This window comes from Choristoneura fumiferana, chromosome 2 (genome assembly GCF_025370935.1).
Source record: "Choristoneura fumiferana chromosome 2, NRCan_CFum_1, whole genome shotgun sequence".
NCBI classification, from domain to species: domain Eukaryota; kingdom Metazoa; phylum Arthropoda; class Insecta; order Lepidoptera; family Tortricidae; genus Choristoneura; species Choristoneura fumiferana.
The window spans coordinates 7,908,471-7,926,796 of NC_133473.1; the positions used below are offsets into that span (position 1 = coordinate 7,908,471).

Below are 18,326 nucleotides of genomic sequence, written 5' to 3' on the forward strand. Positions count from 1 at the left end.
TATAGCTACCTACTATTTATTCACTAAAATACATAATGCGGAAGTATATGTCTGTTTATTTGTTGCCTATTTACGCATAAACCGCTGAATCAATTTAAATGCAAATTTTGTATGAACATAGTTTGAGACCCTGGGAAGGACGTAGGATAGTTTTTATTTCGGAAATTGCATATTTCCCGCGGGTAGGAATAAACGAATTTTTCGCAGACTAAGTAAGTTTTTTATAAGTTTTGTTTCACTAAAATTAGACACAACCCGTCAAAATATTTATTAAGTTCCATGAAATATTTTTATAAAACCACGGCTGACATTTCACATTACAAGCCTTGGGAGTGCCATCGCCATTTCTCAAGATCAAATGATGCGATATAGGTAGAGTCATTCACGATGACGCGTGCCGTGGTTCTTATTACAATGCCATTACTGTCTAATTTTGACAAACCAATGCGTCTTCGTGGATGGCACTAGGTATAACGCCGCGATTACCGCTCTTGCATCTTCGCAAACATAATATTATGATTATTATGGCCATTATGACACTCAGAGCCTTGAACTCGTGCCTTGAGGCCAAATCGCGTGTCTACAAATCTAAAATCAAATCTCTGGCTTCATAAATAAATTAATTTGATTGTGTTTTGTTTCTTTTTAGAGTTTCTCTCTGTCAAGACGTTTTTTCTTAGGAACACGTGGAGGTCTGTACTCGTATCAAGCTGCAAATACCCAGGTTTGCTACCCATTGAAGCAATAACAAAATCAAATTTCTAAGTTAAGGCAATCAAAAGATACATTCATTAAAATAATTGTTACCATATAAATAATTAATGGGTTTTCCATAATCGGAATCGCACATGGCCAGTTTTTTTTTAATGAATATAAACAAACGAAGACATTATGTTAACCGATTTAAAAAGCAAATGTATTTTATGCGCTTCTGTGGTTGTTCGATTAACCTTGAAACACTAATTGGGCACATTATGCGAATATCGATTGATCAATTGACATTGACTATCTATACTGTATTGCGTCAACAGTCAAAAATGTTTGCAAGATCTAACTAACGTCATCGCTTTTACTAACTTATATTTCCTGTAACATGTTAACTACAAAAAGTTACAAATATTCATGCATATAAAGTAATTATTTCACTTTACCTACATGTAGGTGTAGCTACACCATGTTTTTTGATCTCTGTTAACTTTAAAAATTAGTAAAAAAATGTTAAAAAAAGTTGGGTGGGCAAAGAAAAAATTGGTAAAATTGGTAGCGTTTCGATTTTTGAACGTCTACCACAGCCTAAATGTTCAAGTTAGAAAGAAACGTGATTTAAAATGTAAATAAAAATCTTAATTTATACATTTACTTTTTAAAAATGTAATGAACAACAGCATATTTTATACCTACAGCGCTTGTTTAGACAACGATAAATAAGTTAAGTTTATTATATGTAATATTTGCTTGCTTACGATTATTTTAAGTATAACAACGTCAGGTATAATATTTACCTTTAAAAAACAGCGACCAATATTCACACATCTTTGCGAAATCATTCCATTTCTGTCAACTTGAAAACTAGTTTCGATACAGCCGGAAGACAGAACAATCGCATGCCGTCTTTGCACAAAAATCTCGCTTTGAAGTCTCTGTATAATTACTTATAACGGCATTTAATGTGGGAACGGAGTAGGCCTTGAACCGCTGTGGATCCGATGCACTCCACACAATGAGCCATTTGAGTTACATAAATTTGAGCGCGCACTAAAATATTGAGCCATATTCTTAAAGATACACTTTGAGCGTTATTTTCTGAAAACTTGTGGCAGCTGCAGAAAACTACGATTTTTTATGACGACTTGCGAAGGATACAGGATACGAAGGGTCAGGAATGCCAGGTTAAAAGTAACTCTCTTTATCTGCCAGTCTGTTAGGTAGGTATCTCTTGGAAAACGCTGAACCAATTCAGATAAAATTTTATATGGAGACTAGCTGTTACCGGCGACTCCGTCCGTGTAGAAGTATGAAAAATAGTTTACGTCATATTATTCGCAGACCTACCGAATATACACAAATTTCATAAAAATCGGTCGAGCCGTTTCGGAAGATTTTGTTACACGCACGAGTGGCATGAGAATTTTATATATTAGATAGTTTGTGACCCTGAGTAGAACATAAGATATTTTTTACGCCGGAAAAATGCATAGTTCCCGCGGGATAGCAATAAACGAATTCCTTGCAGACACAGTCGCACACAACAGCTAGACATCGTGAGAGTAGCGGGAAACCGGTGGATGCAAGTGGCAAGTTGTCGTTCATTGTGGCGTTCTAAGGGGGAGGCCTTTGTCCAGCAGTGGACGTCTTCGGGCTGATGATGATGATGATGATGATGAATGCGGAATATATTAAGCTGCACAGTGGTATAAATAACTGAAAAGTGTTTTTTTAATACCGCCTTTTGCCTTAAAAGGGCAGAATTGTACAAATGAATGAATTAATGATTTATTTGTTTAACATAATGTGTAAAGTGAACTATTTGAAGAAGTTCCTCAGCTAGAAGACTTACTTAACAAGTTACCTTGACAGCCTCATAGTCTAAGTAGGGCAACGTCCACACACTTAAAGTTACAATTACTTACTACCAACGCAAATAACGCAATGTTCATTCAAAGTCATTCAACTGAGCCTACGTTTTTTGTAACACGATCTTGTTTAAAAACAAATAATAATCCAGCATAAATATACGGATAGGTTTGTGTTGACTCTTGTAATCATAAAACTGTCTCAATATCCGCAACCGAATGACGTTTTACATTCTAAGTTGCTATAATATTAGTCTTCGTAAGGAACCGAATATCGTTACAATTACAAAAAAGATTCTTGAGGTGTTTAACTACAGGTTCTGAAGAGTGTAGATTATTTGTGTCATTATTTTGCTTACGCAAATAAATGAAATACCATTTTGGGTGATTTCTCAAAGTTAACCATTTCCTACTGTATAATGAAAATATGACTAATATTCCAATAACAATGTTTTTTTTATCTTCAGCATGAAATTCTGTCTTCAGTACGAGTTCCTTGTGGTATTAAGATACAGCACTGTGTTCGAGGAAGTGGTTGTCGTACCGAGAAACATTAAACACTTTAATAGCAGTAAAGTGCTCAAAAATATAGATGCTTGACAACTGTGTCAGGTAAGTTAGCGTGTTGAAATGTTTTTGGACATTGTGCCTATCTGTAGACGACTTTACAACGTTCGCCACCCTAAACAAAACATGTAAAGCTTCTAAAAATAAGAATACTAATAAGAATATTTAATTTATATGTTAAAACAGCAATATTAACAGATTTCAAATCTAAGATATTTTTTATTTCTCTGGAAAACTAAAATACAACTGAAACAAATAAATAATTCACAAAATGAGTTCACTGGTGACAAAAATAGCTATGGTCCTACAAATAAAAAATGAAGTCCAATAAAGAACCTCATTCTTTTTTGGAGTCGGTTAAAGAGTACCTATTTTTGTCTTAAAACATATTTTTGCACTCCTGTTGCTTCGAGCTACATTCTATGAAATACCCACTCCCACTAGTGATTTGATGCTTGCCTGTACGAAGTATGTAATTCTGTAATTATATCACCGTGCGGTTAAGCCATTGCCGTTAGAGAAACATGCACTTCCAAGAGAACTAGTTATCAGAAAGCGTTTTTATCGGTAAACACAACAAGCCCTCAATGTTCAAAGCAGTTCACTATAAACCTAGCAAAATACACAATGCTTACTTTCTCATTTTCTCACGACGAAAATAGCTTGGAGAAAAGTTCTATTGTGTCCATTCAGCGTTGTCTTATTGTAAATACAAATACGCTCACCCACTCACAAAAAATGTCCAGATATCAAAACTCCTTTGTCACGCACGCCACTTTATAAATTAATAAAAAAAACACTCGATTTCTAGTTCTTTTCTTAAATTGTTTATTTATTGTTTTATCAATGTTCGCGTTCGAATTCGAAATCGTGCAAACGCGCGACCAAGTTCGCAGCCGTACGCCGACTCGTGGAGCGCACTGCCAAGTATACCAACAAGCATAACTACCGCAGTCTTCTATTGTGCCGTGGCTGCCAGACACGCGAACCATAATTGTAGGTATAGAAGCCTATACCAACCACCTTTACCCCTCGTTTCATATTTTACATAAGCATATCATAACAATCTGTAGATAGGGCAGCTCGTTTTCAATTTTGTCGTAGAACTTGCTATATAGCTTACTATAATATATGTATTCATATTCTGACTCTTGCGCTATACTACTTGTACTATTACTTATTCTGTGGCTATATTTACTCGTAAATATTCTAAATTTAAATTCAAACTTTGGGGTTGAAATTGTTCATAGATATACTCTTGTACTAATAATAGTTCATTGCAATGAACTTTAATTGTTTTTTTTTTTGTTTACCAGTGGGCAATTCTATTTATGGAAGGCGTGGTGGCCGAGTGGTTTGACCTATGGCCTCTCAAGCTGAGGATCGTGGGTTCAAACCCCGGCTCGCACCTCTGAAATTTTCGAAATTCATGTGCGGAATTACATTTGAAATTTACCACGAGCTTTGCGGTGAAGGAAAACATCGTGAGGAAACCTGCGAAGCAATTCAGTGGTGTGTGTGAAGTTCCCAATCTGCACTGGGCCCGCGTGGGAACTACTGCCCAAGCCCTCTCATTCTGATGGGAAGCCTGTGCCCTGCAGTGGGACGTATATAGGCTGAATTCTATTTATGCCCATTGACAATGAAACGCAAGGTTTTGTAATGCATTTTCTATTCAACACGTAGGAGTTACGTGGGTAGTAAATTTTCTCATCATAATAACATACAGCAAGTTAACATTTATTCATTCGTTCATATACGTTCAGTTGCGTAAGTGTTTTGAAAAAAAAACTACTTGTGCCGGGTAAAATAGAGGAGTAAGACAAATTAGGGATATGAAAGTAAACAAGAACTTATGTTAGCGTTTTAAACTTTCGTGATTCTCACTCATAGTCAAAATACCATAAACGGGACTTATCACGCTTTTATTACACAAGTAATATTTACCTCGACGTTTCGGCAACGTTACAGTTGCCGTGGTCACGAGTAGACTGAAGTATGGGGTGTTAAGTCTGCCCAGCAGCGCGAGTTCTTCGAACTACCCGCACTTGGTCACTTTTATTAGATAAGTCCCGTTTATGGTATTTTGACTATAACTTATGTTAGGTTAGTATTCTCTAATACTTAGAGATTTATAATGAGAATGATCAGAACTTTTTCTCCATTAAATATAATTTAAAAATTCTTGGGGGTTATAACTGCTTTTTTCAACACGCATCCTAAATCACTGGGCTAGAGCAGTCTCTAATTTTGCAAACCAATTTGGCAAATATTGTGCCCAAGGATCATAGAGGCGCACTAAAAAGAATATGCTATGCTAAAAGCATTGGTTTTGTTATTCCACGCGATCAAAGTCGCAGATTTTATAGTCAGTATGTTATATTAAAATAACCATCAAGACACTAGTGATGTATCAAGCTGCGGTGCTCTATCACTTTCTATGCATTTGGGCTAAAAATAGGCTGCTGCCGACCGCGGCCTAGAAATCGACTAGTGAAAGTATTATTGTCATATATTGAGAACACAAATACCACCTCTGATTGATATTTAATGTGGTATTAACGCCTAACGCCCCGAATTTGGATCTAATCATAAAAGTGACGCGTGCTTAAATTTTTATATATGTAAATTATCTGACTAATATTGGAGGTGATTTCATATTCATAATGCGTTTTATGTTTCCTTTTGCAAAATCAAGACCGTTTCTTTTTTAGGAGCGGTGTTTGCTAGTGTTGGCTGCGTATTCTTTTAGCTAGTTGGCTTAAAAAAAAGTCAAGGATTCGTTGTGTAACTTGGTTTAAGATTGACAGATCCAGATATTTTGACACTGCTGAACTGAGTACCTCGTGTAACGGGTGCCCACAATGGAGAGATCTCTCGCCAGGCGCATGTTATGACTAAATCGAGATAAAAAAAATCTAGCAAGGTATCTAAAAAGACTTTTTTTTTATTCGACTGGATGGCAAACGAGCAAGTGGGTCTCCTGATGGCAAGAGATCACCACCGCCCATAAACACCTGCAACACCAGGGGTATTGCAGATACCCCTACAAAACACACAACAAAAATCTAAATCTAAAAAGAGTACCGATTTCTTAGAACGCTAAAAATATTTTGAAAGTAACCTAAAACATCTACCCTCATCTACCACTGTAATTTAAAATTAAATCGGGCAAATAATTACACTTTTAATTAAACACTTCAAAGGCTTACATTTTGAAGATCTCAATCAAAAGTTCCACTCAAGCTTTTCCCAATGTTTTAGCATCCCTGACGCCAATTAAATGCACCCGTTCCCTCCGCTTTGCATTACGATGAGGGCTGAAACATCTATATCAATAAAAGGACTTTTTCCCGTTGAAGTGAAAGCCATAATAGCATAGCAAGATTCAACACCCACGTTGTGTGTTTGCGTAAACAAATGCACCGAGGAGGGGTGCTGATGCACCAAAATACCTTATGTAAGCATACGGGTGACGGGTGAGTTAAATGTAGGTATTTAGCATTCCTGATTTGGTTTAGGAACCTGCTTAACTTAATACCTATAAATTAAATGTTTTTGAAATGTTATTTTTTTAGTCACTGTGTTTAGGGACTTGCATTTTTACTAACCTACATATCCGTACCAAATTTCAAATCAATCCGCTTACTAGAACTGCGTAAATTTAAGTTACAAGATTTCACCTTAACAAACATATAATTAAACAAATTGCAAGCTAAATAAAAATATCTTTATTTAACCAAATACATTATGATAGACAACAACTACAAAGACATTAATTATGAGTGGTTGTACAAACTCACCTTATTCTCGCTTTTCTTGAGGTACTGTTTTTTCTGTGTTGGGACAATTCAAGCATAACTTAATAATGCTAAGTTGCTAAACTGTATTTCTTATTTTTCTCATCCAATCATGAAGTAATCTTTAGTTAATCCTTTTAAGTTACTCTATTTCACCGGTCCGGATGACAACGTAAGTTCTGAGGTGATATAACCGTAACGATTCAATTACTGATCGATAGTAAACAATGATGTTCATATAGTGAAATCATTGGTCACGGATCTTTTTTGTTACGTCAGAAACAGCACAAACTTTAGAGAACGCCTGTAAGAAAATATTATGAGTCACACCTTGAACAAACTGCGGGTATATTCATATTTCTAAATAAAATAAATAAATAAATATCAAGGGACACTTGGCACCAATTGTTTCTGTTCAATTATTTTCTGTTGTTTCACCAAGTTTGTTTCTTTTAAACTCAAAAACATAAAGACAAAGTGTTTCCAACCTGTGCTAGACCCTCACTATTCAAATCTATAGGTACGCGTTTATAGTGTTAGACCAGTGTTTTTCAAACAGTGGGTCGCGACCCTTTGGGCAGTCACGAAGCCTACTCAGGGGTACGAGCTGCAAATACTTACTCAGTGGGACCTGAGTAAATTTAAAAAGACATGTGTTCTACACCATATTTTTTATAGAATGTAGGGTAAAACCTCCAGTGAATGAACACTTAAGAAACTTTTCTACTTTGAAAAATCACTACTCTGTACTTATTAATAATTGTAATGGTTTTATGTAATTTAATCAATCGTTATTTAATAATCAAGAATTTAATTTCTGCGATTTTTTATTACGTGTATAGTTTTTGAGTTATGGAAGAATTTATAAAAAAGTACCCAAAAACCTAGTAAATGAACGAAAAAGTTAATGAATGAACAGAGTAAAACCCAGTGAATGAACATTATTTAGATAGTTTTAATCAACATTTAGAAAAACATTTTTAACATAAAACGAAGTCTTCTTCTTCAGTTATTATTATATAAAATCTTGAGGTAGGTACAGCACCTTCAGTATTCCAATTATGTTTCTGTATTACAAAAATACATATATAATTCTATTAAAGTAGGTACAAATTAAGCACCTTAATATCTTGATTAATTTACTTTTTTTTAAAAAACGTAGCTCAAAATAGATAATTTTTCCGAGTGAACTTTATAGACGTTATACCAAGGTTCAATTTTGTTGACATTTGATTTTAGATAAGTACGAGATTTTTTCAGTGACGATAATCCGAGCTTTATAATAAAACTTAAAAAATAACAAACATTAAACTCTATTGATACTCGTATTCTAATCAGTCTGTAATCAGTCTCTAATTAGTTAAAAGTATCATCATTTGGGACAAAAAAATCTTAACAACCCAATTTTAATTATAGATTGTGGCTAATAACAATAAGCAACTTCCTACAAGCAAAATCTACATCATTTTTTAATCATTTTTAATTTATATAAAAATAAAAATCGATCAATAAAACAAAAAAATATATAATGATATAGTAATTCATGACAAATAAAAGGTACACATTAACTGAACAATTGTTTTAATTCCTCGCAATCCCCATTTTCTCCTCGACGTGTCTATCCACCCTCGTTGTACCGGCTCGGGTGACTATATGAACGTCTTGGGTAAAATGGCTTGTTTTATGCTCTTGTTGTACAATCTAATATTATTAACAAGTCCAATTTGGAAGTAAAACTATCGTGCATTTCGATCACGTCCATCGTTACCTACGTTGTTCATACATAGGATTAGTAGGTATCTAGTAAATGAACAAAGCCAAATTTCTATAGTCCATTTACTAGATTTTTCATTCCTATGAATGAACACGTAGTGTCCCAATACTAGTTCAAAGAAACAGAATCGTTTTCTATGCAGAATCTGAAAACACAACCTTAATACGATTACGTTAACATTTAATTTTAGGAAAAAACTATATTGAGCCGACACCAGTAAATGAACAGACTGTTCATTTACTGGTTTTAGAACATTTGATAAGCCAGTAATGGAACACCTAAAAATATCAACTTAACCGCAAAATAAGCCACTAAAGAGTACAATTATAGAAGATTTAACTCTTAATCTAACCAATAGCTAAACTTTATAGTGGTATACATGAAATAAGCAGTTCAAATGTTACTCCAAACATGCACTGTTCTTATTTGGGATCTAATTTTTCCATACAAAACTTCAAAAGCAGAAATACGTGAACTTCAAACGCCTGCCATGTTGAAATTGGTCGAAAATAAATTTACCGATTGTTGCCATTGCATAGGAAATCGAGTTGCCGGTAAGAAAAAAAATACGACAGTTGGTGGAAATGGCTATATTGCTTATTTTAGGCAAAAAACGTGATTTTGTTCATTCACTGGGGGGGGGTTCATTCACTGGAGGTTTACCCTACTATAAAAATTATTTTAATGCGAAAGGTTAACCGGGAGACGTCTATTATTGGACTTTAGGCTTCCCCCTTACAAAATGTGAATGATAGTCTTAAGTATTTTAAAAAAAGTGACTCAATTTTTGAAACGTTAGTAATCAAACTTTTTTCAAATTACAGACATTTTTCTTTTTAGTTTTAATGTCGACCATTGAAGAGAATGTCAGTTCACACAGGTAAGAAGTAGCGAATGGCACTAATAATTAAAAAATGTGGTTTACCAGCCTCTGGGTATTCTTGTATCTCTTCACCCAGATCACGAACGTCAATGCTTTGAGAATGAAATTCTGTTTTATTTTACCTTTTTATTTGTCAGAAGCTGCTGCTTGTCTAACGGCTTCTTTACAGATAAACAACTTAAATGACAGAAAATCATAAACGCAGTTTTCAAATAACTAACAAATGGCCAAAATCAAACGCAATTTCATTTTGGTCCTAGGTCCTATTTTAAGTAGTACGAGTAAAGAGAGCGCGTATTCAAAAAGATTGGGAAGCACTTGAATAAAGTAATAGAAGTGCTATGACTATACTCATATCGTCGTTATATTCTTCGCCCCAAACTGCACCCTCGTTTTACATGAGCTGATTGACTACCGATCGATACCATCTACCCCTAAGGGTGTCGCACGCGACAATGACGGAACAACTAACCAAGTCCTATGGAATGCAACGTAGTTTTTTTTACGGTACGGTAGTTATCTTTTCTTACCGAGTAAAATTTAAATTTAATATTTTCAAACTATTTTGAAAGTGAACTACGAGTACATATACAGTTTACTTGGTTATGTATTTTATAAATGTCCTGATTTTTAGGTTGAGTGACGGGAAATGTGTGTAACTTTTCCACAATGTAACTTTGTAGATAAATAGATCGACAAAACAAAGAATCGCTTGACTATTTCTAGACTTTTTTTTACTTATTAAGAACGGCAAAGTATTAGATATAAATATCATCGTATCGATTCAATATCGGCGTTTTGTCACCTAAAACTATTACAAAGTTTTTACTACACGTGGATTGAAAAGTCAACTTGTTGATTTTCAATCGATCCACAAATTAGAATATCCGATACCATCATAATATGTGCTTTTATGTGACCATTTTATTATCGTGTGATTCTGAATGGTTGCTGCCCCTATTTGTAACTTTTATTAATGCTCTATTGAACCATGGATGCCGCCTGCATACAAAGCATTCTCATTCTTGAAGTGGTGCCGATATGAATACGGTTTAAGTTTTATAAGGGACGTGACAGCACTATGGAAAACATTTTTAAAAGAAGTACCAAGACGATTAATTTTAGTGTACAGCTTTAATCGGAACCGTCCTTTGTTCTTAAAATAGCATTATATGCAATCATAAAACTGCCCAAATGAAATAATACATAATATAGCTTTATCCTTCCATTTAATAAAAACAAAATTGACAAGTTCTCTACCACGGGCAATATGAAAAATGTGAAAGTAATGTGATTTACGGTCGGTTCTCTAACTTATGTATTCAATTTTTCATACTAGTAGTATAGAAAAGTGGATACTTATGTTAGGGCACCGACTGTACCTACCTTTTATTTTATCCTACTCTGTTCTATCCTACTCTACTCATAATTATAATCCATCATCATCAAAGGCGTGCGTTGGGTCAATTCCAGGGTAGGTAGGGTAGATAGAGCAGTGCCTTGAGCTACCTACCGTGCTGGGGGGCTAGCGACGCGCATCTGCAGGGCTAGTACGAAACTCGAAACTCGAAGTTCGTGTCGTGCGGTCCCTCTTACACTTATACTATTTAATAAAAATAATAAAATGAACTCCGTTACAACTTCACAAACTTCATATGACTCTCTTGAGTAGTTGGTACTAATGGGCAGCGGTGATCTTTTCCCATCAGATGACCCGCTTGCTCGTTTTCCTCCCTCTCATAATAAAAAAAAAACATATTCAATCTTCACAATCTCTCCGCAATTTTCTCTCGTATAAAACGTTAACGTTACTGAATATAAGTGTATGCACATAGCTACAATTTTAACGTTGGAGATGTCCGATAAGTGTGATCACCTAACTCTTCGCTCGGACTGTTGTAACGAATCCTCCCTACCTTTATTAATTTCTAACCTACCTACCTACCCCGAAGCCTATATCGATGCCTACCCCCTGAACTAATATTATTTACCTATTATTTATTAATATATTATTATTTTATTACCTTATTATGGGTCCTCAACCTACAAAATTACCTGAACCTAGCAAGTTGATTTACCTTGTTTAAGTCATAAGATTGGCCAAGTGATCGCTAGCGGTCTAGAATAAGGAACCCACGTTGTGTCCGAAGAAGCAACCCTTAGTTCGTTTAGTATAATGGAAAAGAGCTCAATTAATAATATTTTTATATAATTTAATTAAATAATAAAGAAAAGACAAAATAAGGTTGAATGAAGAAAGTTATTAAAGTATAGTTTCTTATAGGTCATTATGTCTATAGTCTATGATATGTTCGTGTGGAAGAGGTATTTTATACCGCAGCTAAAGTTCAGAGGCCCACTCCCCGCCCCTGAAAGTGGCTTTCGTCACCGAACTGGATGTTGCCTCCTCTGCGTTAGCCCTGAAGGAGCATACTACCTTTTCCTTGTTAGGAAATAAAACATATCATTATGTTATATGAGAGGACATTTCAAAGGGAAGTCAATTATAGCCTGAGGCTGTTCCTGGATCAAACCCGTGATCACAATACTCCTGCAGTAACAAAGCCAACTTCAGTAGTACGTAGATGTAACTTCAATGGTTCATCATATCGACTAATAAGTAACTTCCGGATCACCTGGTACCGGTCAGCCACTGACTTGCATCTGCCTTAGTCTTAGTCAAAATGACTTGCATTGTTAGTTATGAAAGATAAGTATTTGGTAAAGCCTTTTACCGTTAAAATAGTTGGTATAAATAGCCAAAACAGGACTATACAATCCAAGGTTCGCTACCAGGAACGACCACAGTCTTCAAAGGAGATTCTACTTTCAGCAAATAAAATATTATTCTGTCGTGAGTTGTTGAATTATTTTGTCTCACTTGTTTGAAGCTACTAGCGTTTATAACATAGGACATTGAATGAAAGCGAAACGCTGAAACCTTTCATTCGTCGGGCGTCAAAAGTCTGTCATTTATTGTCAGTATTTATGTAAGTATGTCGCCATGAGTATGGCTAAGTTCTGTACGTAGTAGGCAACTTAAAAGCAGCCTAAGCAAGTAGGTAAGTAGCTGTATAGTTAATGCGAAGAAAAACACAATTAAATACCAAATCAGATAAAACAACCACCTCCTTCCCCAAGTGGAGATAATAATACCAAACCTACTATATCCTATTCCTACTTCTAAACTAACCAACTGATCTACACGAAAGCAGCAAACTAGGAACCCGGGTTCCACATTTAAATTACCCGCGGAGTCTCTCTCAAAGTGCAGTGAGAGAGCCTATTCTAAGCTAAACCTAAGTCGAGTGGGTAACTCTGCTCCCTAATTCCTAACACCCGTGTGCCTACTGGTATCCGTCAAGGGGATTGGGTCGACAAATACCAGTAACGAAGAATAAGAGTGCGAATAAATAAATAAATAGATAAAGCGGACAAGATCTTGGTGAATTTAGGACACCGGTATAGCATCTCAAACCCTCCAAAACCCTGGGAGAAAACTAGGTCTGTCTCTTCCGGTATAATACAAGACCCCGCCCTTACTCCAATAGGCGTACTCTACATTGAAGAACGTTCCCAGGGAATGCCAGCCTGTCCGTTACCACCGCTAGGTGACCTGGCTCTCATTCCCCAAGAATCGGCTATTACTGAGCCGAAATTCGGTTGGGTTCTCCGCTACCCCAAGATTTTATATTAAACCCAAAACTTTACAAACAAAACACAAAATCCCATTAAACCCCGTTTTAACTATTAAATAAACAATTTGAATCGCTATGTAGTCTCCAGCAATGAATATCAAATCACTCGTATATTGGCGATAAAATACACAAAGCAGGAAATTTATACAAAAGAATACACTATAATTAATTAACAAGAAATTATTAAAAAACCCCCCAGCAAAAATTACGAGAATAACCGATACTTCAATAATTCAGGGAGAACCTTCCCGAACGCGTAGCAAAATCAAAGTCTCTTCCCGCTCGTCTTCGTCCTCCTTTTATACTTAAATTGTTGATACATCTGCTACAAGTGTCACTTTTTCTACTCTGGCTACTCTGGATACTGTTGTCACATTTGCTACTTTGGACACTTTCGCCTCTTTGGATACAATGGCTACAAATTTACGTCAGAATCCTTCCTCGAACTGTCAGTCAGTATTGCCAGTGATCTTATTTGAGTAGTTTAGTAAATAATAAGTTGTTATTGATAATTTTACAATGAAATAGTCTTAATAAGGTACAGAATAATTTAATTTAATAAAATAAGTTCATTTTTAATCTATATATATCTAAATATATGTTCACATAAGATGAAACATTACAGACCATCGGCTGTATTGTTACACTGTATTTAACGACTTTCTAATCCTATATCTAGTAAATTGATTAGCTTGCAGCTGCATTTCTTGTTACCATATAAATACTTTGTAGAGTCGGAGGATGTATTTTCCTTTGCTCAGTATATGGGCGATAACCTGCTTTACCGATGATGTAAGTATTCTATAACAACCAATTTAGAAATATAGAAATGCTTCCGACATTGTCATTTCATCTAATATTTCAATCCATACTAATATTATAAATGCGAAAGTAACTCTGTCTGTCTGTCTGTCTGTCTGTCTGTCTGTCTGTCTGTTACGCTTTCACGCCTAAACCGCTGAACCGATTTGGATGAAATTTGGTACAGAGATAGAATAGACCTTGGGAAAGAACATAGGCTATCTTTTATCGCGAAAAAGAGGCTTTTAGGGGTTGAAATAGGGGATGAAAGTTTATATGGTGGAAGTTCGTCGCTGTCGAAGATAAAACCATGAAACTTGGAATTTAGGCATTTAATCCATACTATCCATACTTCCATACTAATATTATAAATGCGAAAGTAACTCTGTCTGTCTGTCTGTCTGTCTGTCTGTCTGTCTGTTACGCTTTCAAGCCTAAACCGCTGAACCGATTGGGATGAAATTTGGTACAGAGATAGAATAGACCTTGGGAAAGAACATAGGCTATCTTTTATCGCGAGAACAAGAGGCTTTAAAGGGTTGAAATAGGGGATGAAAGTTTATATGGTGGAAGTTCGTCGCTGTCGAAGATAAAACCATGAAACTTGGAATTTAGGCATTTAATAAGAAATAAGTCGATATTTAGTTGAGCTTTTTTGAAAATTCAACCTGTGAGGGGATGAAAGTTTATATGGAAGGTCTTCATTATCGAAGATAAATCGATGAATCTTTATTAAACTTGCTATTTCGGCACGTGATAAGAGACAAATAGATATTTGTTCGCGCGTTTTTTAAAATTCATCCTGAGAGGGGGTGAAATAGGGGATGTAATGAAAGTTTATATGGAAGATTGTCATTGTCGAAGATAAATCGGTGGTTCTTTATGAAACTTGGCATTTGGGCACGTGATAAGAGATACATAGATATTTGTTCGGATCGGATCGGGGCGGAGGCAGGGTGGCAACGGAGTGGAGCGGAGGCAACGGATGGAGCGGAGACAATGCGGGCTAAAGCGGAGGCAGTGAATTAGAGCGGAGGCAGTGGATCGGAGTAGAGACAACGGAGCGGAGGCAGCGTGGCAACGGAGTGGAGCGGAGGCAACGGATGGAGCTGAGACAATGCAGACTGCAGCGGAGGCAGTCAAGTAGAGCGGAGCTGAGGCTGGCGGAGCGGAGGCTGGCGGAGCGGTGGCTGGCGGAGCGGAGGCTGTGGGGGAGGAGGTAGCGGAACGGAGGCAGTGGAGCAGAACGTAGCGGACGCTGCTGAGCGGAGCGGAGACTGTGGAGCTGATTGATGGTGAATGACAAAAAAAATTGTTTATAAAAAATGTCTCATTTGAAAACTTTACCTGCGGGGGGGATGTTAGCAGAGGGGATGATGCAGTGTTAGCAGAGCCTATTAAGCTCATAAGAAAAATGTACGCAATGTGAGGTCATCATGAAAAAAATTATGATTTTCAGATTTTTCTTATTTATTGTGCTATAAGAGCTACCTTTATGCAAATTCCAAGTTTCTAGGACAGCCGGCAGTGCGCTATAACTTTTTCTGTTAAGGCAATTTGTATGAAAACACCTTTTTAATGACTGTAGCCATGACTGTAGCTTTTGATTACATTGACTTAGAAGTTTGATTTTTTCACAGCTATCGGGACTATTGATCTGAGTTTAGGATTTAATTTCAACTAGATACCTATACCCCGCGCGTTTACGAGATAAAGGGTCTTGACAGACAAGCGGACGGACGGACAGCAAATTGATCCTATAAGGGTTCAATTTTTTCCTCTTGAGGAACGGAACCCTAAAAAACATTTGTTCTGGCGCTTTTCAAATTACAACCTATTTACTTGAAAATATGGGGATGAAAGTTCCTACGGAATTCCAAACAAATTTACTATAAGTATATTTATCGGAACTCTGTGTAGCTAAAATTCCGTCTTAATTATAATCCTACCTCTTAACTTACAATAAAGGACGTAAGGTGTCAAGAGTTCACTATGAAGAATGAGTCCTTTTGTGTTGGCATTGTAGAATACACGTCGTTTTGCTAAAATGTGGCTACCCGCAAAATAATTATGTTTTACTAAAGAACATGGATGGATGGAAGAACAAAAAAAAAATTATATTCATAGCAATGTATTGAAATGGTTATTTCAGTAAACCGTAGAAGTTTCTATGTGCTATTATTGGCAGAATAGGTATCCTAAATACATAAAATACTTCCCAAAGTTACTATTCCACGCGAACGAAGTCGCGGGCAAAAGCTAGTATTAAATATTGGCTGAAGGGATTTTTATCAAACATAGCCAAGGACTACCTCAAGGAAAATTGCTTAGGTACAAAGTGCGAGTAGGACTCGCACACCGAAGGTTCCGTACAAATTTGTAGGTATTTATGAATATCCAGCAGAACCCCTCTCCTTAGCAATGTACAGTGTGGGGTCATTTTAGATGATTTATTGACAACAGACAGTCAGACATGAAAATTAGGATTTTCAGTTTTTTTTATTGATTTTGCTATATAAGAGCTATCTTTATTGAAAATTTCAAGTTTCTGGGACAGCCGAAGGTACCCCATAAATTTTTCGGTTAAGACAATGTGTATGGAAATACGTTTTTTAATGACTTATAGAAGTCATTGATTGCGTTGACTTAGAAGTTTGATTTTTTCACAATTTTAGGGACTACATTAAGTATATGGTTTTAATTTCAACTCGACACCTCGATGCGTTCTTGGGATAAAAGTTCTTGACAGATAGATAGACAGACAGTTTTTTCTTTTGAGGTATGGAACCCTAATAACACGGTGTATTGACATTTGACATATCACTTACACCATCTAGAATAGAGGTCTAGTAGTATCGACGCACGCGCCGGTGAGAGTCGTCTAAATATGGAAGAGCACCTTTATAAGAGCTCATATAAGGCGAGCCTACTGAGGACGCAGATTATTGGCCATGCAGTTTTCACTTGCCCCTACACGGATGTGTTGATTTTAATGTACCAAGTTGAATTTACAAGTTTTCACTGACTTCAATAGAAATAGTAGAAATAGAAGTTAGCACATTATTTTTTTGTTTTTAACCCATACCTTTACTGCGATAGAGGATAGATGTTTTATATCCCATGCAAATGCTTAGGTGCTAAATTCCTATAACAATGGCTATAAGTCGACGATACAAATACCTATACGCATTCGGCAGGTATAGTTGACAAGATTTTTTTTAAGTTCCGTACCCGAAGGTAAGGTTCCGTAAGGGTCGACCGTCTGACCGTCTTTCATACATTCGTCTTTAAATCGTCTTTAAATTTTTACAGAATCATTTTTAACCCAAAACCTTAAATGTTTAAAGGCTAAAAAAAAAGGTTAAAAAAGGCCTTATAACATCAAAAGTGAAGGAAAGTGAAAAACTTGCGGAAATTCTTTGTCCTTTGAGAAAAACACTTACTTAATATCATGTTGCTGTTGCTGAAAATACCTTAAAAAAAAACATTTATTTGCAGAATTCAAAATTTCAGGAGTTTATTTGCTTGTAAACGTTTAACATCAGAAAAGACAATCTTAAAACTATTTATAATTCACAATCTCACATAAAGTATTCGTAATAAATAATTCATAGATATAATTATAAAGGAAAACATTACTCTATTATCACTATAAAACTGTAGGTAGGTACATATTGAAATCAGTAATAAGAAGACAGTCAACAAATATTTGGTACTTACACATCAAAGCTAGAAATACTTATATCAACTATCAAATCAAAAGACCAGGAACCAGGAATCTTAAGAAAAGCCCAAAAGACGAGATACCGAGAGTATACAAACTTACAAGTAAAAATATGAATTCAATCAATATTTCTCTCCTACAATTCCTTCTTGGCTATTTAGGACGTCGTTAACTTGTACATCAACGTATTTTGTTATAATCGTAAATGCAAATGAGATATTTGACTGATCGCCCAGAAAGATTTCTTTGTCTTTATTTAATCGAGAAAGGCCACACCCTGCGCTGATGCCTACCAAATTGCATGGCCATCTAGTAGTCATTGAAGTCTCATTTTTCTTTACTAGATAGGAAAGTAACTAAATAGAAAAGTAAGTAAAGGAAGGAAAAAGTGATAATACAATCCTTAATTTTTTTATTTCTTATTGTTATCAAGTGATAGAGTTTACCGTCTTGAATAATTATTACCCGCGAGTTACACTTAGCATGACCAGGTGTCTTATAATGTC

The 18,326-nt window shown here is 35.8% G+C and overlaps 1 protein-coding gene across 6 annotated transcripts in view; it reads right to left on the minus strand.

Moving 5' to 3' along the window:
- OtopLa (proton channel otopetrin-like a) overlaps positions 1-4,056 on the minus strand; it is a 65,930-nt gene extending 61,874 nt beyond the window's left edge. For 5 of the 6 annotated variants that reach the window (XM_074106959.1, XM_074106947.1, XM_074106952.1 and 2 more), the window contains exon 1: positions 3,776-4,056. The gene's annotated coding sequence lies outside the window, so the exon portion shown is untranslated. The remainder of the gene's footprint in view (positions 1-3,775) is intronic. The other variant, XM_074106979.1, reaches the window with a different exon arrangement.
- Positions 4,057-18,326: the final 14,270 nt, after the last annotated feature.